General features: G+C 44.7%; 1 long non-coding RNA gene across 1 annotated transcript; it reads left to right on the forward strand.

Moving 5' to 3' along the window:
- Positions 1-2,988: 2,988 nt before the first annotated feature.
- LOC148004236 (uncharacterized) lies at positions 2,989-21,390 on the forward strand. Its single transcript, XR_015627837.1, has 3 exons — positions 2,989-3,431; positions 18,122-18,248; positions 20,571-21,390. It is a non-coding gene; the product is annotated as an uncharacterized LOC148004236 (long non-coding RNA).
- The last annotated feature ends 3,950 nt before the right edge of the window (positions 21,391-25,340 follow it).

The raw sequence follows: 25,340 nt of genomic DNA on the forward strand, positions 1-25,340 counted from the left end.
TCTTTTTTTCGGAGCTGGGGATTGAACCCAGGGCCTTGCGCTTCCTAGGCAAGCGCTCTACCACTGAGCTAAATCCCCAACCCCTCATATGTTGTTTTTAAGGGACACTTTAACCTTTGTGTTGATTTTTCTTTTGCTAATGATTTCAGATATTTTATATTTTCTGAATTATCCTTCAATCAGTCTTCCCTCCTCCTCCTCCTCCTCCTCCTCCATTTCCTTCTTTTTCTTGTTGATTTTCTTATAGTTGTTCCTGTTAACTCTTTCAACTTTCTCCGAAGCTTCCCCCAAACCATCTCTTTCTGCTTGAATTCGTGCATACACTTTTTTCTCTGAGAAAGGAACAGCCCTGTCACTCTCTTATGACTCTCCTACCTCATGAGATAAACGGGATAATGGAGAGGACCTGGGCATTAGAAGTCTTTAAGTCTCCTCTTAATTTTATCTGTTACCCCAACATATAAAATCAATGGTACTTGGGTTCTGTAGAAGACACCCAAGCCTGAATTACTGAAAATGTCTTAAAATATGGTCTTACTAGGTTCACTTTCTTTCAGGACCTTTACTGTAACTTTGGAAGCATCACTAAGCCTTTAGACATGGGACATGTAAGAATAAATTCTATTTATATGGAACCTCTGACACCTTTGTCACATTTATGACAGACACATATGGCATCTACAGTGTCACAGTATTTGCATCGGCACACCTCTTGAATAGGAAACTTAAACTCTATCCAAAAAGCCTCGCAGAATTAGAATTAGTGAGAAGAAATGTTGTCATGACTCTTGTGTTCCCAATGAGAAAGTGTTAATGGGTTCATTCTTATAGCTATGCACCCAGGATGCAATGATTACAGTTTGGTGGGAGCATTGGGAGCTCACAAGATGGCTCAGCGGGTAGAGGCTGTTGTCCCCAAGCATGAAGACCTGAGTCCCTAGAACCTACAAGGGAGAGAATAGACTCCTAATAGTTGTCCTCTGATCGCATGGACAGTATGTCATGCATACAACACATACATACCCAGTAATGATGATGATATAGTGATGATAATGATGTTAATTTTTAAAAAATATAATGGAAGCAAAGCAGTAATATAGTCATGTTAAATCTAAAAGGAAATATCTACACAGGTATGTTTTACATTAAGACAACCAAAAGATGAACTGGATCAGATCAAACCTTGGAATTGGTTTACCTGTGTTAACATTTCATATAACTTCTTCAGAGAAAAGGAGAAGGAAAAGGAGGAGGAAGAGGAAGAGGAGGAGGGGAGGAGGGGGAGGAGGAAGAGGAAGAGGAGGAGGGGAGGAAGAGGAAGAGGAGGAGGGAGGAGGAGAAAGAGGAAGAGGAGGGAGGGAGGAGGAGAAAGAGGAAGAGGAGGAGGGAGAGGAGGAGGGAGAGGAAGAGGAGGAGGGGAGGAGGAGGGAGAGGAGGAGGGGAGGAGGAGGAAGAAGAGGAGGAAGAGGAGGAGGGGAGGAGGAGAAAGAGGAGGAGGGGAGGAGGAGGGGAGGAGGAGGAAGAGGAAGAGGAGGAGGGAGAGGAAGAGGAGGAGGGAGAGGAGAAGGAAGAGGAGGAGAGAGGAGGGAGAGGAGGAGAAGAAGGAGGTAAAGGAGGAGAAGGAAGAGGAGGAAGAACAGGAGGAGGAAGAAGAGAAGGAGGAGAAGAAGATAAAGGAGGAGGAGGAGAAGGAGGAGGAGGAAGAGGAGGAGGAGGAAGAGAAGGAGGAGGAGGAAGAGGAGGAGGAGGAAGAGGAGGAGGAGGAGGAGGAGGAGGAGGAAGAGGAGGAGGAGGAGGAGGAGGAGGAGGAGGAGGAGGAGAAGGAGGAAACATTTAGCCCAAGAACACTTTCAAGTGTCTGGAATGTTCACCCCATGCCTGACTCCCCTTGTTCCTGAGCTCAGATGTCCTCACAGATTGTGACATAGTCGTATGTGATAAACAAACAGTCCATTGTTCAGAATCAACCAAAAAGGGAAGCATAAGGGTGTTTGCGTATGCCTCAGAGGTCGCAGAGGTCAGGGACTCACAAGGACCCTCCATCCAGTTCCTGCCTAGGCACTTTCACTCTCACTGTTGTTGACAGTTGACAGTTGACACTGACAACAAAGATTCCCAGACAGAAAGTTCCCTGCTAAAGGCTTACCTTTCTCCCATCAACTGCACCGGTCTCATGAGACCACCTGGTCCACCTCCTACAGCTGAGGACTGGACTGTCTAGGTCATCATGGCTACACTGCACCAGCCTGTGGGGATATAGGATATTCAGTTGTGGCCTGGATACCTGATGGGGAAATGATGCTACTAGAGTTACAGGGTCCTAAAAATCTCTGAAGGACATTCAGAGAGCAATCAGCTTTTTTTTTTCTCCCAAAGGCTATCCCACATCTGGACTTTGAGTTGAGCTGCACTTCCCTCGGGTGATTCCCTTGCTTAGTGAATGATTAGATGAAACTATTGATATTTCTGCCAGTGACCTGCGAGTTGTCACTCCAATCAGTAACTTGGCTCCAAGCTCCTCTTTGTCACTCCACCTTCTCTTTGAAGCCAGTTGTGAAAGAAAAATCCCAGGAAGGTCGTCTCCCCCTTGTCTTCTGCAGAATATGTAAGCATTGATGAGGATCCATCTTGAGTTCTCTCTGGGGAATGGGGCAAGAGTATTCCCCATGCAGCATGTTCTCAGCAGCCTGCTCCCAAGATGTGCCAGAGAACCCCAGGTCTTCTGCACCAATCTTCCCTGCTCAAGCCTTTCACACCTCCCCGGACTGCAAAGCAATGTCTTGCATTGCCTGTAATTGACACTCCAGGATGCCCCATCAGACACAACACCCAAGTAAAAAGCCCTGTGGTTCTTTCCACACACTCTTTCCCTAGGACTTTGGCCCTACCTGGGGTGGCCTGGCCTACCCATATCTACATATTGAAATCCTGTTGATTTTCAAGGCTAAATCAAAGCTAGTACCTCCACCCAGAGGCCTCTGATCTCTTGGATCCCCTGACACTGAATGCTACTGGGCAGGAGTCTGAGAATACTTTCCATGCTGGGTGTGGTAGTGCATACTTTTAATTTCTCTTCCAGGAGGAAAAGGAAGGCAGATCTCTGTGAGTTTAAGACCAGCCTGGTCTGTGAAGAGGTTTCAAGGACAAGTGGTGCCACATAGGGATATTCTGTTTCAAAAACAAACTAAAAAATGAAGGAGGGGGAGGTGGAAGAAAAAGAAGAGGAAGAAGGAGAAGGAAGAGGAGGGGAGGGAAGAGGAGAGGAGGAGGAGGAAGGGAGGAAGAAGAGGAGGAAGAGGAGGAAGAGGGGGAGAGGGAGGAGGAGGAGGAAGAGGAAGAGGAAGAGGAAGAGGAAGAGGAAGAAGAAAAGAAGAAAACTGTCCTGCCACTGTCCATGGCTGACTTCACAACAGTGTTGATGCTCAGAGAAGGTAACTTGTCCTTTGTGATTTATGGAACTCACTGTCTTTCCTAAGGTAAAACACTGCAATGTCCTGGGAATGGGGACCCTCCAACTCACATATTTTCCAGCTGATTCTGGTTCATGGAAAACTGGAGTTTTTCTGTAGGGAAATCCATCAGGCTCCTGACCTGATGGATAACCAAATTTCTGTCCGTCCCCCCACCCCCACTTTCTCTGTCTCTGTCTCTCTGTGTCTGTTTCCCTCCCTCTCACTGTCTCTGTCTCTGTCTGTCTCTGTTTCTCTCTGTCTCTCTCTATCTCTGTCTCTCCCTATCTCTGTCTATCTCTGTCTCTCTGTATCTCTGTTTCTATGACTGTCTCTCTGTCTCTCTCTGTGTCTCTGTCTCTGTCTCTGTCTCTGTCTCTGTCTCTCTCTCTCTCTCTCTCTCACTCTCTCTCCCTGTCCCTTCTCTGCCCCTAAGGGCTTCCTCTCTGCTGCCTCCTTCTGCTTCCTTTGAATGCTCAGTTGCCACAGGGACCAAGGTGTGAGCTTCCCTGGTCCCCAGAGCCTTCTTCTCACTTCTCTACTTTCAGGAAAGCTGCTTCAATCCTCTTCTCACTCAGAGGAATCATTTCTTGTCTGGCCCTCATGCCGTTCTCCAGGATGGCATACTTGACTTCCCTTCTGGAAGATTCAGTGATGGGCTTGGACCTGCCTCAGTGCCTTGGTTAAGTACAGCCAGTTCCTCGCCTCTGCCTGTCTGATGCTTCCAGCACACACAGTCACCACCGTGTCTGGCCTCGGAATTAGGGGCTGTCAGGCCATTGATCCATCCCTCCATTAACACATATTTATCAAGGTCTTATTACCTGTGGGGCCCAGTGGGGCTGAAATGAATGAAGAGTAATCGGCCTTGCCTTTCTGGGCTCTTCCAGTCTGGGATAATGTACTGTAAATGGCTTTGTGGTGTCATCCTGTCTACTCGCCTTGGGAAGGCTGTTAATTCCTTGCTGGCAGGAACTTTATTTTCTTGGTCTCTGTGGCCTCCACATGGCTTACTGTGGCATACACAGAAGTGGCAGCAGCAGATCACGTATAGAGGCTTGTGAAATAGTAACAGTGTAAGGAGCGTGTAATCACGCTTTTTAATTGTATCCTGGCCTCTTGGGGTAGGCAGGATGAGACTGGGGGATGTACGTTCTGAAAAGCTTAATGAACCCACACTTCCCAAGTCCTTATTCGGGACAGCCTGCTCAATCTTTATCAAGTGAAGGTACGGAAAACTGTCTTTCAAGGTCTCTGCTCAGAGCAAGGGGTTATGGACATCAAAAGCATTATTTCTTATAAAGCAATAAAATAAAAGAATAATATGGAAGGGCTTCTAGTGAAAAAATAAAAATAGAAAAGGACACCTTCCCCAATGGTTAGGGCCTGCGGTGGTTAATTTATCTATAAACTGAGTGGGAATAAAGCATTCCTGGATACCTGGTTAACCATTGTTTCCGGTGTGCCTGGCATCCTGGATGTGGTTAGGACTGACATTTGACTTGGGGGTTTAACGAAGATCACTGATACAGTGTGGGTAGGCAGGGGCTCTGGTTTCATTTCTGTTGTGTGATAAAATACGCTGAGCTGAGACCCGAGTGCACGCTCACTGGCTTGTGAGCTGAGACCTGGTGCATGCTCACTGGCTTGTGAGCTGAGACCTGGTGCACACTCACTGGCTTGTGAGCTGAGACCCGAGTGCATGCTCACTGGCTTGTCTGCTTGTGATCAGGTTGCTTTCTTCACTTTTACACAGTTGGGGACACCCTCCCTTGGGAATGGTGTCAATGAGGTGGAGATTCTTACCTTAATTAACCCAACCCAGAAACTCTCTCCAAATATACCCAGAGCCTTTCTATGGTGATTCTAAATCCCATCAAGTTAACAATTCAGACGGACTCTCGAACCTCTCTTCTTTTCTCTTGCCCCTCCTGTCAGTCCAGTGCCCCCTAGGCAGTTTCACTTCTATTTCCATGACAGGCACACAGAAATTACCTTACACATAAATCTAGGATCCGCAAACCCTAGAGAGCAAACATCTGGTGTCTGTCTTTCTGGGTCTGACTTGATTCATTTAACATGATCGTCTCCAGGAAATACGCACCCATTTTCTATAGACAACATGACTTTATTCTTCTTTGTGGCTGAAGAAAACGCCACTGTATGGACACCCCGAATTTTCTCTGTTCATTCTTCTGTTGTTGAACACCTAGGTTGGTTTAATGTTGTGTCTACCACTATCGTCCCAAGCTGTCGTTTGGTATTTCATGTGATTTCAATTTCAGCATTCCATTATATGAATCTCAGCACTGAACACAATGAGCGAAACTTTAAAATATTGAGGGAGAGCTTGACTTTATATTTTTACCAATTGTTTTCCTTAATAATTTGTATTTTTGTTAATTATGCACATTTTGGGAGGGGGAGTTACATGTATGTGAGTGCAGGTACCTAACAGGGGTGTTGGATGCCGCTATAGCAGCTGTGGTCCTCCTGGTGTGTGCTGGGAACTGTACTCGGATGTTGTAGAAAAGTGTCTAGTACTCTGGATCACTGAGCCACCTTTCAGCTCCTTATTACATTTAAATATTATGTCTTTGGGTGGGAAGGTGGAGGGAGGTATGTGCCCATATGTCAGTGCAGTGCTCATGGAAGCCAGAAGAAAGCATCAAGTCTCTAAAGTTGAAGCTGTAGGCTGTTCTGAGCCACCTAACATGGATGCTAGGAACCAAACTTGGGTCCTCTCCAAGAGTTGCAAGAACTCGTAACTATGGAGCTGTCTCACCAGTCCTTCAGACTCTAATGTAAAAGAATGGACTGAAAAGGTGTTACCTAAGGAATAAAGGAGTCAGTGCCGCATTCCATCAGAGGCCATGGGGTGAAAAAGGAGAGAAAGATGGACACGTGCCAGGTATTGTGCATGCTTACGAGCCTTAAGAAGCTTTGAGAGACTGGAGCCGCTGGGGCTCAGAGCCAGCGATGGCACCCTGTGTTGGTGGCATTGGCTGTGTATAGCTAAATAGCAAAGGAGGTTTCTGGGAGTCAATACAAGTAGGCAGTGGTTCTACTTTTGATTGAAACAAAAGAGAAAAACAGTGAGTGTCAACACCTCACCTCTTGTGTCACAAGATCCCAGTGTGAGAATGAGTTCCCTCCTTCCCTGCTTCTCTGCAAGGCTACATCTCACCGTGGTGAGGAAGCCTCGATGCTTTGTCTATGGTGGCTCCATTTATCTATAACAAATGGCAGCTATATTTACACTAGTGCTATTGGAGTTCATTGCTATCGTCATTTCATGGAATCCTCGGGGGAATGGCTCTGGAATACATCCTCTCCTCTGTCAGGAGCTGTTTGCCTGTTTGTCTGAAGCAGAGAGAGAAAGACGGGGGCAGGGGGAGGGGAGAGGAGAGGGAGAGGGAGAGGGGGAGGGGGGAGGACCAGGATCCATTGGTAGATTTACTGGCCTGCTGAGGCATGGAATAACAAGAGGAGGTACCTTTGAGGCTCATGTTGACGGACTAAAGATTCTATTGACCTCGGTGGAATGAACAGGGAGGCCTGTGGATGAGAACAGATGTCTCGTGTGTATATTTCAGCAGTTGTTTCCGTTAGCTCCTGGCTTTGCTTCCCACGGTACTGTGAAGTATAAAAAGGCTAAGAAGAATAAACTTGAGGCTGACGTGGTGTTGACCGCCAGCCCTCTCGTATCTCTTGACTTTGCCTCTTCTTTCTGCCTTTCCTATAATCATCCTCACTGGCTCCTCAGAGGACTGTTTGGTTTGCGTGGAGGGCTCCAGCACTTCTCATGTCCCAATTAACTTTAGTTGACAGTTTGATATGGCCTCATGTCGCCTAAGAGGAAAGCCTACTTGGAAATTGCCTAGATCAGATTTACCTGTGAGGGAGTGTCTTGGTTGTTAACTGATGCAGAAGAGCCCAGCCCATGGTGGGTGGCACCATCCCTAGGCAGGTGATCCTAGGAAGTAAATGAAAGCTAGCTGAGTATGAGGTTGAGAATGATCTAGCAAGCAGCATTCCTCCATTGGATCCAGCATTGACTTCTCTCACTAATGGGCTGTAACCTGGAAATGCAAGATGAAATAAACCTTTTCCTCCCCTAAGTTGCCTTTTGGTCAGATTAATTTTGTCATGACGAGAGTGAGAGAACCTAAACAGCCCATAATGTCTGCTTATAGCTTAACCACATTCTTCTAAATACCTTGAGCTCTCCAGATCACTCCTAATTACAATTAATTTTGATACAATCAAAACACACTTGTGAATAGCTGTTATCCTGCATTGTTTAGGTGGTAATGATAACAGAGACATTTGTACCTGCTCGGCATTAGGTCCTTTCTGCCTGAGGGTTGGCTGGCTGATCTGGCCAACATGGAAGTCAGGCTTTCACACATGCTCTGCATGCTTTGTACTTCCTCTCAGCAAAAGTCCATCATATGGTGGTTTCAAAAGCATTTATTGCAAGGAGTGTGAATTCACTTCACATTGCTGGCTGCTGGCAGTAGTTATGTTGGAAACCTACTTCTTTAGAAACCACACACACACACACACACACACACACACACACACACACACAGATAGAGAGAGAGAGAGAGAGAGAGAGAGAGAGAGAGAGAGAGAGAGAGAGAGATTAACTGGATTTACTGTATAACAGGCCAACAATGCCCTACTAGACACCATAGGATAATAAACAAAAGCCTGGTACAAGGACTGGATCACCTTCTTTGGAGCTGTTGACAAGGGAGGTCACATAGATCCATAAACACTAAGGCTATTTCCTGTGTGTTTGATTATTGCCTTAGTTAGGGTTTCATTGCTGGGAAGAGACACCATGACCAAGGTAACTTTTGTAAAAGCAAACATTTAATTGGGGCTGGATCACAGCTTCAGAGTTCAGTCCATTATCATGATGGGAAGCAGGGCAGCGTGCAGGAAAACATGGCGTCTGAACAGTTGAGAGTTCTACATTTGATTCAAAGGCAGCCGGGAGGTGGGTACTAGGAGACCATCAAAGCCTGCCTACACAGTGAACACTCTTCCTCCAACAAGGCCACACCCAATGGTGTCACTTCCCGTGGGCCAAGCATATTCAAACCACCACAGTTACCTTCCAGAACTTGACAGCAAGACTTTATTGCTGTTGACACAACACACATGAGCCCCAGAACAGGGAGCGATCAAGCCTGTGCTGCCGTGCCAGCTTCATCCTATATGGGGCTAGCTTTCATAGTGCTGGAAGATGCTATGCACAGTAGAGGAGGAGAACCAGCTGGGACTTATTGGTTTTGCCTTGACTTCTCCTCCTCTCTGCCTCCCCCTTCCTTCCTTTGCAGTTGCTTCTTGGAGATTTCCCTCACTGACTTGTGATCTCAGCAAGGTGTTTTTAGTTCTGTTTGTTGTAATTTATGCAAAAATTTCATGGGTAACAGCAGGGCCCTTTGGAATATTCAATCCACTTCGCTCCCAGAAGCCACTTCTATCTACTTCTCATGTGGCATAAATTTACCGAGGTTTCTCATCCATGGGCAGGCCCTTCTGGGTCTCTCCATTGTTGCTGATTTTACCCTTTTTTTCACTCCTGCAGTTGCACCTTAACATGCTCCCTAGAGGGAAGGGAATAAATGCTTGTGTGTTCAGACATTATTCTGAACAACAAACCAGAACTGTTTTTTTTTCATCTTAACTTTTCCTATGTTCTTCTGCCTTGTTCTTCAAGGGTTTTAATTGCATGGAAAAAGATGATTAAAAATAAATAAAAATGGCAAGCTAAACTCTGAGGTAAAATATTTCCAGTTAATTAACTTCAAGGTGATGAAAATTATTCAGACTTGGATGCTAGAGCAGTGAGGCAGGAATGGGTAGGTGGGTGGGTGGGGAGCACCCTCATGGAGGCAAGAGGGAGGGGGATGAGAGGGGCGTTGTGGAGGGAAAACCGGGAACGAGGCAACATTCGACATGTAAATAAATAAAATAAGCAATAAAAATAGAAGAAAATTGTACAGACTTACCACTTTCAGAAAGTAGCCTCCAGGGGTTTTTAAAGAGTCCCCAACAAACCAAATCCACTAATTTACATAGGTCGATGTTTACATAATTATTTTAAAAATGTGTTGCTTTAACAGATGATGTCATAGTTAAAACTTGGCTTTGAGATAATCTCTATGTTCTTATACTATTAGTTACCTTTTAAACTGGGATGTGGGACACACAAACATACACATGCACACACACACACACACACACACACAGAGGGGGGTGGGGAGGGGGAGAGAGAGAGTACAGTTTAAATGCTCAGGTGATCAACCTGTACAGACAGGCCATGCATGAAGGGAGAGACAAATGGAGAAGAAAAGAAATTCATCGTCACAATTTCCTGTGACTTCCCCTTTAAGCTGATGGTTTTCTTCTTCCAATATTCTTGGAATTTATTGTTTTTCTTTGTCCTATTAGATCATTGGTTTTTTTTTCTCCCCTTTATCAATATAGTCATATGAAGTCATTGATTTCTGCTCTGCAAGTTCTGCTCCATCAATACCCACAGGCTTTACTCATTAGTGTGTTACTGTGAGTTCTTTCCTTATTGTCTTTATATTTTCTTAGGTGACTGTATAAAGTAGTGGATTTCATCAAGACATCTTGACATCTTGTTATACTTTGACCCCTCACTCTCCTCCCCATATTCCCACTTAATTCTTAAGATTTCTAATTTGTGTTTGAACTAAAATCATGTGTAAATGTGGATATTTTCTAGACACAATTAGTGAAAGTATTCCATAGTATACCATAAGAGTGCCTGGCACGGGGTCGGGGATTTAGCTCAGTGGTAGAGCGCTTGCCTACGAAGCGCAAGGCCCTGGGTTCCGTCCCCAGCTCCGAAAAAAAAAAAAAAGAACCAAAAAAAAAAAAAAAGAGTGCCTGGCACTCTGAAGAAAGCAGGGCTATGCATAACCCTTTAGTTCCAGCTACTCTAGAAGCTGACACAAGAAAATCACAAGTTCAAGGACAGCCTGGGCTACCTATTGAAACTTCATTTTAAAGCAGAACCCACTAAGACTAGCTGTGAGAATATTCACAGGATAAACATATTCATATTAACATCATTCAAACCAATAAAACAAAAAAATGATGGTTTGGATCTTTGAATTGAATTGCTGTCTACTTACAGTAAAAACAGTTCTATGTATACATGTCTATATTTGTATACATGTATGTACACATGAACATACACAAGGATATTTCATGTATATATTTATATATAATATACATACATACATTATATGTTTATAAATGGATAATAGCATGCACATATACATATATAATCATATATGTGCTTATCTATGAGTACACATGTGTATTTGGTTATATGTGCATGTATAATATGCATATATGTATATGTATAAGTATATATGTGCCATCTGCTGCTAATTCTGGGTGATATATGTGTGAACATACATGTTTACATGTGTATACAAAAACACTATAAGTCTACTTGCCTAATTGCCAGGGATGACTTTTCTTGGACTCACTGGGTGCTGGAGGACATACACAGATGTCTCTGATATACCAGCACTATGGGCCTGACCCCTCATGATGACTACCCCCTGGCTGCAGGACAGGCCAGTGTAACAAATAAAGGGACCCAAAAGAGAAGACTGTCCCCCTGGTTGGCTTTTCTAGTGCCATCTGCTGCTAATTTTGGGTGATTAATGAGCCTAGACTATCTCAGGTTTGAAGAGAGACTTGTACAGTGTGTGTGTCATGTGACTGTTAGGCATGCATTTAAAACCACCCTAGAGATGATTCATACCCATATGGATGGATTTTAGTTTCTGCCCAAGGGTTCTGCATACTTTGATGAATATGGAGCCATTTCCACTTCATTACTTCTCTAAGATGGCACTTATCTTGTTCATGTTAATTGGATCCACACTTTTTAATTTATCTCAGCATCACATTGGTACGGCATCTAGTATGTGTTAACAGTTGGATTTCTCCTTAGTTTTAGTTTTGGAAGTTGATATATTACTTTTTAAGACCTAGTTATAAATTTAAAAAAATGTGTCTGTCTGTATGTCTGCATAGTTTATGTGTGCCGTGTGTGTGCAGTGCCCTCAGAAACCAGAAGAGGGCATGGGATCTCCCCATAGCTGGAGTTACAGGTAGTTGTGAGTTGACTGGTATGGATACCAGGCACTGAGCCAGGTTGCTCTGCCAGAGCAGTATATGTTTTTAACTGCTGTGCCCTGCTTTATTATTTTACTGGAAAACCTTACACTCTAGAAATTTAAGAAGATTCTTCTTTGAGCCGCTGACATGTTTTGAGAACACCTAGATCACCTTGTCCATCAACTGCATTTCAATGTTCATTTACTTATCTCACATTTCTCCATATTGGGATCTTTTTGATGATGGGATCTTGTGACACACTCTGTGACCTCTCACGGCTACAGAAAGATAGTGTTTAAATATTTGTTGAATAGCTAGCCTAGGATCACACAGCTAGGAATATATCCACATAACTTACTTGAGAAAATACTCTACTCCAGTGGGTCACCCTACACTTTCTAGCACGGCCATGCACCTAGCCTTTCCATCATGTTTCCTGATTCACCTCTCTGGGTTCCTGTAGGTTTTCTAAGTGTTCTTTGTGATCTAAGGGTGAGGAAGAGCAGTGGGGTCATGAAGCCAGACAGGTGTTGAGGATGTTGTAGTGTAGGACAGATGACCGCAATGAATGTCACACGGCTTCTGATTTATGGCAGAGCTGTAGTTGGGGCTTTAGCTGAGAGCCCCAGCTTCATAGGCAGATGGAAAAGTGACTGGGGACAGTTAAGAGTAGAATCCGTAGTTTCTTGGATGCTAGAAATGTAGCATCCTCTGGGTGAGGGCCAGGGACACTTCTGGTACCCGAGGAGAACTGTGTGGGCTTCCCTGGTGGAACAGGCTGTTGGGAGGGTGGTGAGGAGAACGGAAGTCAGGAAGAGGGCTCTGAAGCAGAGACCATGGAGGATGTTCCTTGCTATCTGGTTTGTAGGCCAGCCTAGGCTCATTAATTTTCTTACACAGCCCAGCACCACCTACCTAAGAATAGTGATGCCCATAGCAGAATGGGTCCCTCTATGTCAACTAACAATCAAGACACCCTCCACAGACCTATCCAAAGGCCAACCTGATCTGGGCAATCCCTCAACTGAGACTCCATTCTCAAGTGACTCTAGGGTGTGGTGAAGTTGACAGTTAAAGCTAACTAGGACAGTTAACTTTCATCTTGTTATATGTTGCCCGCCTCTGTGTCTGACCTAATATCCTTGTGATTATCAAGTAAAATCCCACTTGGACCATGCAAACAGTCTCAAATACTACAATCCCTAAAGCCAAGAACATTGTCAGACCAATATCTGAAGTTTATAGCAGAGACTTCCCCACCTCACTCTAACCTGCCTACCTGACTTTTCCACCTTAATTTACAACAGTTTCGGTCTGTTCTTATAAAAGCCTCATTAAATTGTCACCACATTGGGACATAATACATGGGTAGCCTGAATCCCTGGGCCTTGGCCCAAAGTCACTCGCATCTGCTGATGCTCTGTATGGAATCATCTCCCTGCTTGCAGAAAAGGGAATCCTTCACTAGTGAATATGGGCGTGTAGGACTGTGAGTTCATTTTGAGAAGTTTCTGGATCCTGAAGATGGACTGTGAACCAAGACTCTGTCAACTGATATCCCACCCAGACCCTGACTGACCAGAGGTGACATTCCATCACCCAAGAAGATCTTTAAAATGGTGACAAAAGTTTGATGATCCAGCTATTGGAAGGGGATCAAAAATGGTGGGCTACCTTTCTACTGCTGCACAAAATACTCAAGAAGATTGGCGTATAAAGGAGATTCATTTGGGCCATGGCCTCAGAGGTTTTGTCCATGGGAGTCTGGCTGTGCTGCCTTGGGTTTGCATTAACATGGTACCTTATGGCAGAAACCTATCCAGAAGGAAGCAGCTTCCTTCATGGCAGCTGGGAAGTACAGAGGAGTAGGAAGGGGTTGGGGGTCTTACTATCCCTTTCAAGAGCACAGCTTCAAGAACATCCTTTCACGAACCTTCTCAAGTCTCCCCACCTTCCAGTAGCACCAAGGGTGGTGACTGACCCTTGTCATAGGAGGCTCTAGGGGAAATTCAAATGGTAATAAATGGAGTCCTGTCCCTGTGTCCTTCATGTCTGGGATCGTTGTTGGGGTTTTGTCGAATTTAGTGTGTGTGTGTGTGTGTGTGTGTGTGTGTGTGTGTGTGTGTGTGTGTTTATGGCGGCGGGGGCTCAGCCCTCAAATATGTGCCTTGCTGTACTTGTGGAGGCCATAGGACAAGGTGTGGAAGTCAGTTTTCTCCTTCTACTACATGGGTCCTGGAGTCAAAACCAGGACCTTAGGCTTGGCGGTATGAGCCTTTACCCTTTGAGCCCCTCCCAGCCTGGTTCGGGTTTTTCTCAGCGTTCATAGTCACATTCACTGCCCCCAACCAAGAGCTCTGTAAACGCAATGGTTGGGTTTTTTTTTTCTTTTCTTTTTATCTTAGATTTGCAGAGTAGTACTTTTTAAGAGAAAGTCAATTCTAATTGGAGCCATTCTCACCTAAGATTAGATCTGGGGTGAGAGGAGGTCACAGAAGCTATTCAGTCTGAGGTCCTATTTAGATAGGAGGAGAGAGGGTGAGTTGGAAGGGAGGCAGGGACGAGGAAGAGAGGAAGCACATTAAGATGTCTTAGGAGATCAACTGAACTATCTCAGGATAAAGTCGACATTTGGCGACTTTTTTCTTTTAAAATTATTTTAATAGTTCCTCTAAAGAGGTTTGCTGATTAGATTTTAATTTTGTTCTTGAGAATACTTGGGTTTCCTGATTGCACTGGAATCATATGCAGGGAGGCTTAGCACACTTTGAACAGTTGTTTGTACCCCATAAGCCTCTAGGGTGAAGATCCCTGATTCTAGTATCAACTAGAAACTTTAATGCCCAGTAATCCTTACAGAGACAAGACAGGAGTTTCTGGAGATGACCAGGAAGACCCTCTCTGAGTCTTGAGAAGATCACACGGCATACTCTGCCGACAGTTGCTTGTTGTGCCTAAATTGTCTAAAATGAGAAATGACATTCAATAATCTATACTTGCCACAAAAACATGTAGAAAGTAGAGCTCGTCCTACAAAATTCCTGCAGCAAACAATTTTGAATGTAATCTCCACATATAATCTCCAATGTTCCTATCATGCATATGCCTCCTTTGGAAAATAAAAACAGAGTAATGGTGAACTAGAGGTTGAATGTATCTATTTGATTATGTGCATATGTGTATTTATGTGGGCATGCATGTGCCAAGGCATGTGAATCAAGGCAACATGAAAACTCATGGGACTCAGCTCCACCATGTTGGTCTGTGAGACTGAACTCAGGTTATCAGGTAGGCAGCAGGTGCCTTTACCTCCTGAGCTACCTCGCCATCAAAAACTGTTGCATATCTTGAAACCCACATTTCCTGAAGAAACACCAGGGAACTGAATTCGGTGAGAATAAAGAGAGGTCAAGACCCTCCCAGCATTGGAGATGACAGCCGGCCCTGTTGGACTCAGCCTTAGGATAATTGCTATGACTTGGAGCTCTAGGTACTGGGCACATGGAGGTAGATCCTCCTTACTCTGACTGCTGAATGGCTCCCTAGCTGCTAAACCCCAAGTTATTTAAGATTAACTTGTGAAAGTGTCTAAACTGTTTTTCAAACTGCAGGGGCCATGACCCATATATATGTGTGTGTGGATTGTATAGGATGATGGATTGTGTCATATGACGCAAGTGTAGCTATCGTTTGAAATGTTATTTTGGATGTGTGAGCATTGGTGTATTGGTTGCTTTCATGTTGCTGTGACAAAAAAAATTTACTGAAGAGAACGACTTGAAAGGAGGAAGAGTGATGACTCCAGCCTATTGTTGCTGGCCTCATGCACCAAGGAAAAGCATAATAGCCACAGGAGCACACAGCAGAGACCATTCTCTGCTTCTTAGCCAGCAAGAAGCAACCAGAGATGCCTACAGTGTCCCATCCTGGAGATATAATTCTTCCAGCAAGCGTCACCTTCTAAAGTTTCTAGAACTTTCCAGAATAGCAGCCCCAGCTAGTGATCAAGTGTTCAGGACTGAGAAAGAGTCTTTTCTATTTCTGAGAGTTTATGTCAATTGTCCTCTCGGCAGGACTTAGAATAGACCTGGAAATAAATCTCCAGGCATGTCTGTGAGGGTTTATCTAGGGCAGGCTAGCTGGAGTTGGCACTGAGCCAGGGGCAGGGTGGGGTTCCAGACTGCACAAAGGAGAAAAGTCATCTGAGCAGTGGCATCCATCTCTCTCTGCTTCCCGACTGTGGATGCAGTGTGATCCAGTTGCCTCATGTTCCTGCTTTCCACTCCATGATGGGCTGTGCTCACAAACAAGTCTTCTTGTCTATACAGGTTTGTACTTTGGTATGTATACAAAGACTCGGGATTCTGGCTTTTGTCAGATGTATGTTAACCTTTTATTGAAAGTATCAAGCTTTTTTTTTTCTAATTGTAGCTACCTCATACTTTCGTCAATAATATATTAATGCTCTAATTTTTTCCAATGACCTTTCAAACACTGGGGTATTTGCTTTATTGGCCACTGGCCATTTTGGTAGCATTTGGTAATCCCTCACTGAAGCATCATTTGATGTTTCCTTAGCGTCTGTTGTTTTATGTATTGACTGACTGTGATGGTTAGCTCTAATTGTCAACACTTGACACAACCTAGAATCGACCAGAGAGTCTCAATGAGGGACTGTCTACATTGGGTTGGCTTGTGGACATGTCTATGTGAGATTGTCCTAATAAACAAATTGATGTGGGAAGATGCAGCCACTGTGGGTGGTGTCATTCCTTAGCCAGGGAGTCTGCAATTGTGCATGAGTAGAGACATCAAGCTGAGCAAGAGCAAACAATTATGCAAGCATGCATTCATTCACTCTTTTCTTGGCTATGGGTGTGACAGAACTAGCTGTTTTAAGTTCTTGCTGCCTTGACTTACTAGCAGTAATAAACTGTGGCCTAGAGTTTTTGAGCTAAAATAAATTCTTTTGCATGTTGCTTTTGTCAGAGCATTTTAATCACAGCAAAAGAAATGAAGCTAGGACACTAACCATTATGTCACTGATAAATCGTTATTCAAGTCTTATCTCATTGACTTGTAAGGATTCTCTATGTTTTGGATATAAGCCATTGCCAGATAAATGCTAAAACATTTCATTTCATTTCAGAGGCTTCTGGCTTTTATTTGCATTTCTTAATAGCATCTGTTGAGTAGAAAGAGTTGTTTCATTTTGATAAAGTACATTTTTTAAATTTTTTTCCCTTTTGTGACTCATGGCTTTGATGTTATATTTTAAAAAAATCTTGGTCTAATCCAAGGTCACAGTTTCACACTTAGCTCTTATACTTAGTTAATTTTGGATAGACACATCTTTTAGAAAAAAAAGATTTGCTTTTTATTTTTAATTAAATGTTCATGTGTATGGTTTCCCCCTGTGTGTGTGTGTGTGTGTGTGTGTGTGTGTGTGTGTGTGTGTGTGTGTGTGTGCAGCTGCCCTTGGGAGTCAGAAGAGGGTGTCAGTTCCTCCAGAGCTATAGTTACAGGTGGCTGTGAGCTCGGAACCTAACCCCAGTCCCCTGCAGGAGAGCAAGTGTCCTTAAGTATTGTCCATCTCCCAAGCCCCTGAGTGGTTACAGCTTTTGAACCTTTGTACTGATTAATGAGGAGAGTGAAGGGAAGGCACAGAGCTCTGGTCCCCAGACAAATGAAAAGGCAGAATGAGCGGCTGCTGGAGTCTGCTGAGCAAAGCTGGTGGGGCTTATTCTTGTCCACACTTCCCATCACCAAGGCTATGCAAGAATTACTGTTCCCTTCATTTGCTAAAAACAAAACAAACCCTCAAGCCTGGGTCAGGTGTTTCCTACTGGACGAATCCACTGGGCATGTCCCTTGACCCCACAGAAGTGCAGTCGTCCCTCATGTCCTGTGCTGGGATCTAAACCCTCCCACCACATCCACATTCCTCTAGCTAAGTCCTTCTAGCTCCTCTCCCTCCCAGGGGCTGCCTCTGCTTCTCTCCACTCTTGCCCCGTGTTTTAACACTAACATTCTGCACATGGAATGTGTCACTTGGTATTTGTACATTGCAGCTTTGAAAACAAGGGCAGACCAGGAACATGGAGTTGGATGGATTTCCCAGAGGATGCTGGAGGGTAAACAGTTACTGACTTCTGCTCCAATCTGTCTCGTTAGACAGCTGAAATTATTAGGCCTTTGGCTCCCTGGAATCACTTGGGAGAGAGGAGAGGCCAGGGTGGAGAATGACTTGTGAACGAAGATGGGCAGAGGCCCTTGTCTTTCACTTATGGACACCCAGAGCTGATGGATTACTCTCTAGTGGCTTCTTGGACCCAGCTGTCTTATCTGTTTTTACTTACTCTTAAAAGGATTACATTAGCACATTAGCCATTATCTACATCCTGGCGAAGCAAAATTTTGAATTTGATTCAAATCTGATGTTTTGGCAACAGAGGTTGGGAGCAACATACACATTAATTTCTTTATAGGAATAGACAAGAGATACCTGGCAGAAGCGTTCTACAGAATGTTCTGTGGCAGATGGACCATTGGACCAGGCGTGCTGCCACATGACAGCATGGTCACTCCTAACATGGATTTATGCACCAAAATCAGGTAAGAGCTACAGTGTGACACAAATAACATAGATAAAAACCACAACATATTTTTGCGAAATACCAGTAAGCATACTGGTGTCCAGGCACAGTATCAGCCATGTAGCGGGGAGTATCTTATGTGGGATGAGAAGGCACCAGTATTAGTTCCTTGGGGCTCTGCAACAACTCCTATTACCCAGGCAGCTCAAAATAATAGATCTGTCTTTTCAGAACAAGGGTTTGGCATAACTAAAACTGGGCTGAAATTGGGGTGTCAGCAGAACTGTGTATCCCACGCCTGGGGGAGGTGGCCAGGGGAAATCTGTTCTCACTCTGCTCAGCTTTGGTTAGCCTCCACATTCTTTGGCTTGTGGCTGTAGCCCTATCTTCCAGGCTGGTGTGGCAGTTGCCAATTAATGCTACTCAAATCTACCTGGCTGCAGCAGTGTATTCCTCACTACCCGCCCCAATGTTCTGGGCTCCCTAATGAAAGACACACACACACACACACACACACACACACACAGTCTTTATATCTTAATATACCTTAAACAGCTCAATCACCAGGCCACTCCCAAACCTCCAAGTGGCTAAGACACTCCCTCTGATATTCCCGAGTTATTACTTACTAAAATCTGTTGTGGTTTGCCCTGGAGTTATCTGTATTTTGATGCTAATTCCGCTGCCCCAAGGACAGCTGCCTAGTCTCTGTACTCGGGACTCAGGTGACTTCACCAGAACCTTCTCCCCATTGAATTTGTAAAATACAGGTGAGGGGCAGATAGAAGGAGGCCTGTCATTGGAGGAGAAGGAAGGATGGGCAGGAGAGAAGTTTGAAGGAAGAGGAGACAGGAACAGAAAGGGGAGACAGGAGGGAGAGGGTGAGAAGCCATGGCAGGTGACGTTAAGATTCCGCTCTGTGTATTTACAGGTTGTTATTAATGTTCCTAAGGGATGGATGGTACTGGGCTTTGTATGTTTAGGTGGGCAATTATATCTTACCAATTGGGTCAAAGGTTATTGTGTTGTGTGTTCTTTTATGTGACAGTTTAAGTGTAGGAAAGTGTGCGGCGGCAGGAGACACTGGGCCACCGCGGAGTTAGGATGTGTTTCCACCAAGATTTCTAGCAGATATCTTGGGGCACTGAGGTGCTGGATATAGAGGGGATAAAAGACAACCCTACTTTTTTTATTTTTTATATTTTACAACAAGAAAAATCTATATTCCGTTTTTGTTGCCCTAGACCTAGTGGCAGGGGGCAGGGGGGCAGGGAGGCCTGGGACTTCTCTTCCCCACTCTTACTTGTTGGTTGTCTGTCTGTCCTGCCCTTCTCAGGTGTGGCAACTACTCCTTTCCCAGCATGGCAGCTCTCCCTTCCTCCTCCCTTGGTCTGGGAATCCTAAAAGTCCCACCTCTGTCTCCTTGCCCAACTACTGGCCGCCAGCAACTTTATTTACCAATCAAAACCAACTAGGGGCAGAGACCCTCAGTGCCTTACATGCAGATTCTCCTGCAATTTTGGGGACCCGATTAACATAATACACTCATTAGACCAGACCACGATAGACTGGCACCTTCAATTCTGTTCCATTCTGTCTCCATCTTTTCTGTGTATGGGTTCTTATTAAATTCAAGTAGTTACACTTAGAATCCTCTCAGATAACCTTGTTCACCTCTCCTTCTCAGGATCCCTACCGAGGGGCTGAGAGGTAGCTCAGTGGTTAAGAGTACTTGCTGTTCTTGCAAAGGGTCTGGGGTCAATTCTCAGCACATACATTTCTCAGCAATTTCTCAGCAAACTACATTGTTTCAACCTTCAAAGCATCAAGAATTGACCAGCTGTCATCTCGTGCATGACCCACAGCCACACTCTTGTAGGAACAGTTGCTGCTCTCTTTGTTTTTGCCTTAAACCATTGTTGTCCAGCATGCCTTGTCTACACAGCAGCTGGAGTTTCTTTTGATGTGTCAGATCATACCACTTTTGTCCTCCCCCTTCTCTCTTTAAAAAGAAAACCTTGTTGAGACTGGAGAGATGACTCAATATTTATGAGTGATGTAGGGGACCTGAGTTAGGTTCTCATCGCCCGACTGGGGCAGCTCTCAATTGCTTGTTACCCCAGTTCTAGGGATTATAATGCCCTCTTCTGGCCTCTGCAGGCATGCACACACACACACACACACACACACACACACACACACACACATGGGGGGTGGGGGGGAGAGAGAGAGGGAGAGAGAGAGAGACTTAACTTTGTAAAAATGTCTTTATATTTTTCTTTACTGCATTTAATTAGCAGCTGGCACGTTAATCTCTCACTTGCTCATCTGTCTCTTGTAGCTTAGCAGAAGTCCCGCAGGGGCACGTTTGATTCATTCCCAGAAGCACAGTCCATAGGTGACACTCTAAATCACTGCGGGATGAACAATCGAGAAGAAGAGCACTGCAAACAGAGGGACTTTGCGTAGTCCTGCACTGAAGGTGTGTCATTTATTCGCTCAGTGTTTCTCTACACCAAGAAAACCCAGAGAAGTTGAAAACCCCATATTTGTACAGTACAGAAGATGCCGCTACCTCCAAGTTACATGAGTCTTGTTGGCCACTCAGTGGATATGGCTTAGTGTTGGCCTCTGTCCAGAGAAGTGTGTTGTGTCTTGGAATGAGGTCCAGTCAGATACTTTTCAGATACAGTATCTTGTGTAAATGGCTTAAGATCTCTGAGGTCCTGAAGCTGGAGTTACTAACTGGGTAGGAGCTGCCTGACACAGATGTTGGGAACTGAACTCAGGTCCTCTGCACGAGCAACAATTGCCCTTAACCACTAAGCCACCCCCACCTCCCACTCCCAGTGCTCTTGAAAACCCTTCCTGCACAGCATCCGACTCTCTTTCTCCAAGGCAGGATCTTATTTCTCTGAGGCCACCGTGGTAGAATTTGTGGTTGACATTTTCCTTTTGCAATACTGTCTTTCCAAGTGGCTTTCACGTGGATGTATATGCAAGAAGAACTTCAACACAACAGCGGCCCCGGTGACACTTGAAATGTCACTGGGCTATTTCTACAGAGCAGACGTAGAATGGAGGTTTGAGATAAAGCTTTGGTTTCTATAGGTAACAAGACAGCCACAAATAAACAAACAGTAACAACATGTTTCCAAAAAGCACTGCCTTACAGATTTTGTACTGATTATTCTATATAATTCTATATAATTCTCACATCACTAGAATAAGCAAGGTCCCACAATGATCTCTATTTTATAAGCTCGGAGACCGCAGTAGAGGGCAGCTAGGGAGCAGAGGGAAGATTCTGACTAAGGATTTTTAATATCTTGCATTTTTATGCCTGGAGATCTAAATTGGAAGTTGAAATGGACCGAATCTTCTAGTTATTAAAATCCCTTCTTTCTGTTGTCTGTGTGGAAAGCCAAAGGTTCAGGGTCTTCCACAGCCAACTCTTAAAGTTAAAAGAGGAGCTGAACGAATCCCGAGCATCCCTTCACATTCATATCACAGCTGAAGGCTTTCTCCTCAGAGAAACTACTGAAGATTCAGGTCATTAAAATGTGTCAGAAGCTGCTGCATGGGGCGCACTGGTGCTCATGTGATTAAGGAAATGCTATCCCTTCCCCACAGCAATGCTTTTGTCAGAGACGGATAAAGATAACTGAACTGGCAAGCCAAGGGCCCAGAGAATTCATCATCAAGATAAATATGAAGAGGGAAGTCACAGGCTTGTCTGGACTTTCAGGGCTGGCCAGGCAATTGTTCTTGTTTGGTGCCCCCAGCAGGCTCTAGCTCCCTTGAGAAAATTAGCCCGAGGTTTAGTGGGCTGCCCAGTGAGCTCAATGACGCTGTACATTGTCCCATTCACGTCTTGCAGACCAACTCTACAGTTGGTTTTAAAGTAGTCAAAGTCAGTGAGTGGACAGCTATGCCCTTCTGATGGGTTGTCTTCAACATTAACCTGATAGACTTCAGAATTACCATGGGAACAAATCTGTGAGCATCTAAGGAAACTCTAGAGAGTTTCCTGATCAAGTTCACTGAGGTGGTAAGAGTATCCTAAACTGAGGAGCAGATGACAGACTGAGGCCCCATACTAGAGAAAAAGAAGAAAGTGACCTGAGCCTCAGTTTCCTGACTGTGGATACAGTGCGACCAACTGCCTCAGGCTCCTGTTGCCTTGACTTCCCTCACAGTATGAGCCAAAAGAAGCTCCCCTTCCTTCCTTCTTTCTTTCCTTCCTTCCTTCCTTCCTTCCTTCCTTCCTTCCTTCCTTCATTCATTCTTCTTTCCTCCAACCCCCTTTCCCTCCTCCCTCCCTCCTTCCCTCCCTCCATCCCTCCTTCCTTCTCTCCCTCCTTCCCTCACTCCTCCCTTCCCTCCTTCCTTAAATTGCTTTTCTCAGGTACCTTTATTATAGCAACACAAAAAGTAACCAGCACAGCCTTCTGTCTCAACATTGCTGAGACACCTGGAAGACCTTCTCGGGCCTCTCTCTTCATTCACTATTGAAACGATGTCAGTTTTCACTGTCAGGATCCCCCTTTCCAGTGGCAACTCTTCAGGCTTACTTAGTCCATGACATAATCCTCCCACCATGCCCTCCTCTGCCATATACTTTTCTTGTTAAATCCAAGCTAAAGGACAACTCCAGGGTCAGCCTTGACTTACCGACGGGGTCACTGGAGGGATGGGAATGGAGAAACTGGGACAGAATCATTCGGCAGGGAGAGTGCTTATGGAGGGAGCTGGAGAAAGTGCAAGGGCCCCCACGGGACCTTGTTTGGGACCTTGTTTCGTGCTGTTTCCACAGTGTGGTCACCTTTCCTCTTCAGTCTCAGAATTAATCCCGCTGTAGCACAGTGCCCATCCTAAGTTTATTGACTGCTCAGATCGGTCTCTGTCAGACAGATCCCAATGTGCCCTGTGATCAAGTCACTGATTGAAAATGGAACCAATAGGCAGAGAGCAGTGCAGACAGCTGATTTGCATGCCTGGTCACAGTACCACGGAGGGCATTGAGCTAGGAGTGAACTATCTGCCCTGCAAATTCCACCTCCACTTCTGAGCACTGCAGATTGGGTCTCAAAGGTCTTACTTTAGCAGAGCCTCCCTGGGTGGCCTGCAGATTTTTCTCTGAAGTTTGTTCTCCCCAACACTTATCCTTTCTTGTAGGATGTCTCCAGGTAAGCTAATACAGAGAACTATGAATACTCTAGTTGATGTTTGAGACTCTCCCTCCCTTCTGGATCAGCTGATGAATAGACCTGCCCACTTCTCTTTCACTCTTGCTTCAGCTGTGGCTCTGCCCATGGCTGAGATGGGGTAAGGAAGGCTTTGAAGGAAAACTGCACCAAAGACATCATTTTGGTGTGGCAGGGCAGAAAGCCTGAGCTGACCTTTGCATTCTGACTTTGGCATTCACCTTACCAAGACTCTAGCTTCTTTATGTGACTCTGTCTCGCATAAAGGGACCAATCACGATAACTCTCAGGTTTACACATCAACTCTAAAATCATTGGCTCTGTGTTTTACAGCCCCTCTTACTCCCTTTTGAAATTTGAGTTCTCTGTTACTATAATCTTGTTTTCTTTTTCTGTGTGTGTGTGTTGTGTATGTGTGTGTTTGTGTATTTGTGTTGTGTGTGTATGTGTTTGTGTGTGTTGTGTATATGTGTGTGTTTGAATATGTATGTTGTGTGTGTATGTGTTTGTGTGTGTGTTGTATATGTGTGTGTTTGTGTATGTCTGTTGTGTGTGTATGTGTTTGTGTGTGTGTTGTATATGTGTGTGTTTGTGTATGCCTGTTGTGTATGTGTGTGTTTGCGTATGTGTGTGTTTGTGTATGTGTGTTGTGTGTGTGTCTGTGTGTGTTGTGTGTATGTATTTGTGTGTGTGCTTATCTATGTGTTTGTTTATGTGTGTTGTGTGTGTGTCTGTGTGTGTTGTGTGTGTATGTATTTGTGTGTGTGTTTATATATGTGTATGCGTTTGTGTGTGTTGTGTATGTGTGTGTTTATGTGTGTGTGTGTGTGCGCACACGCGTGCATGCATGTACATTCACATGCCATGGCACATGTGTGGAAGTCAGAGGGTAACTCTTAGGAGTTGGTTCTCTCTTGTCACCTGGTGGGATCCGGGGATCAAACTCAAATCCTCAGACTCTTGTGTAAGTGTCTTATCCACTGAGCCATCTCTAGAGTCCTAGAAAGTGTTTATTTGTTAGGGTTTTAATTTTTTGTTAATTTTGTTATTGTTTTGAAGTGAGTTCTCTCTATGTAGCTGGTTTAGAGTTCATCATATAGAACGGCTGGCTTCCATTCACAGTGATCCTCCTGTCTCTGCCTCCTGAGTGCACCACACCTAGACACGCTTCCAGGACCTAATTTGGGGCTGCAGTCTCATATGAAGGATGTGTCTCAGCTCACACAGCGCTTAGTCTGGGATAGAGAGATGGCTCAGTGGTAAGAGTGCTTGCTGCTCTTCCAGAGGTCCCACACTGGTTGGCTCACCACCCCACGTAACTCAAGCTCCAGGGGATCCGATGCCTTCTTCCGGCCTCCATGGGAGCCTGCACACATGGTGTCCACTGAGACATATTAGTAAAAATAATAAACCTTAAGACAATCATAAGGAACCCCCATCCCAAAGTCATTATATGATTTCAATAGGAAAAAGGAACACTTCCCTTCCTTTTTCTACACGGGAGCTACTTCCCAAGAGTTAAGTGTACCGCAAAGCCACACAATGTCCCTCACCTACCAGTATTCTGTTTCATTCTCTCTTTGAATTGAACATTCTTGTTAGGAAGGCTCCGGACATTCATCCATCCCAGAATTGGCTTGACTTGTCATCCCTCTTTCTATTCGGCAGGCATGCTAACCCTGGCAGACAGCCATCGTTTCCCTTTATAAATTCTTTTATCTGCCACTGCTTTTATCTTATCAGACTGGCAGTATGTCCTTGTCTTTCTTCTCCTAAAGATAATTCCCGCTTTGCTATGTGTCATAAGTGTCATCTAAGGCACGGCTCAAAATAACAAATAGATCTGTCTCCAGTGTGGAGAGCAAGTTGGCTGCACAGGCTTAGACAGTGAGAAGCCGGGCATG

Source organism: Rattus norvegicus, chromosome 8 (assembly GCF_021556685.1).
Source record: "Rattus norvegicus strain SHRSP/BbbUtx chromosome 8, alternate assembly SHRSP_T2T, whole genome shotgun sequence".
In the NCBI taxonomy this organism is placed as follows: Eukaryota; Metazoa; Chordata; class Mammalia; order Rodentia; family Muridae; genus Rattus; species Rattus norvegicus.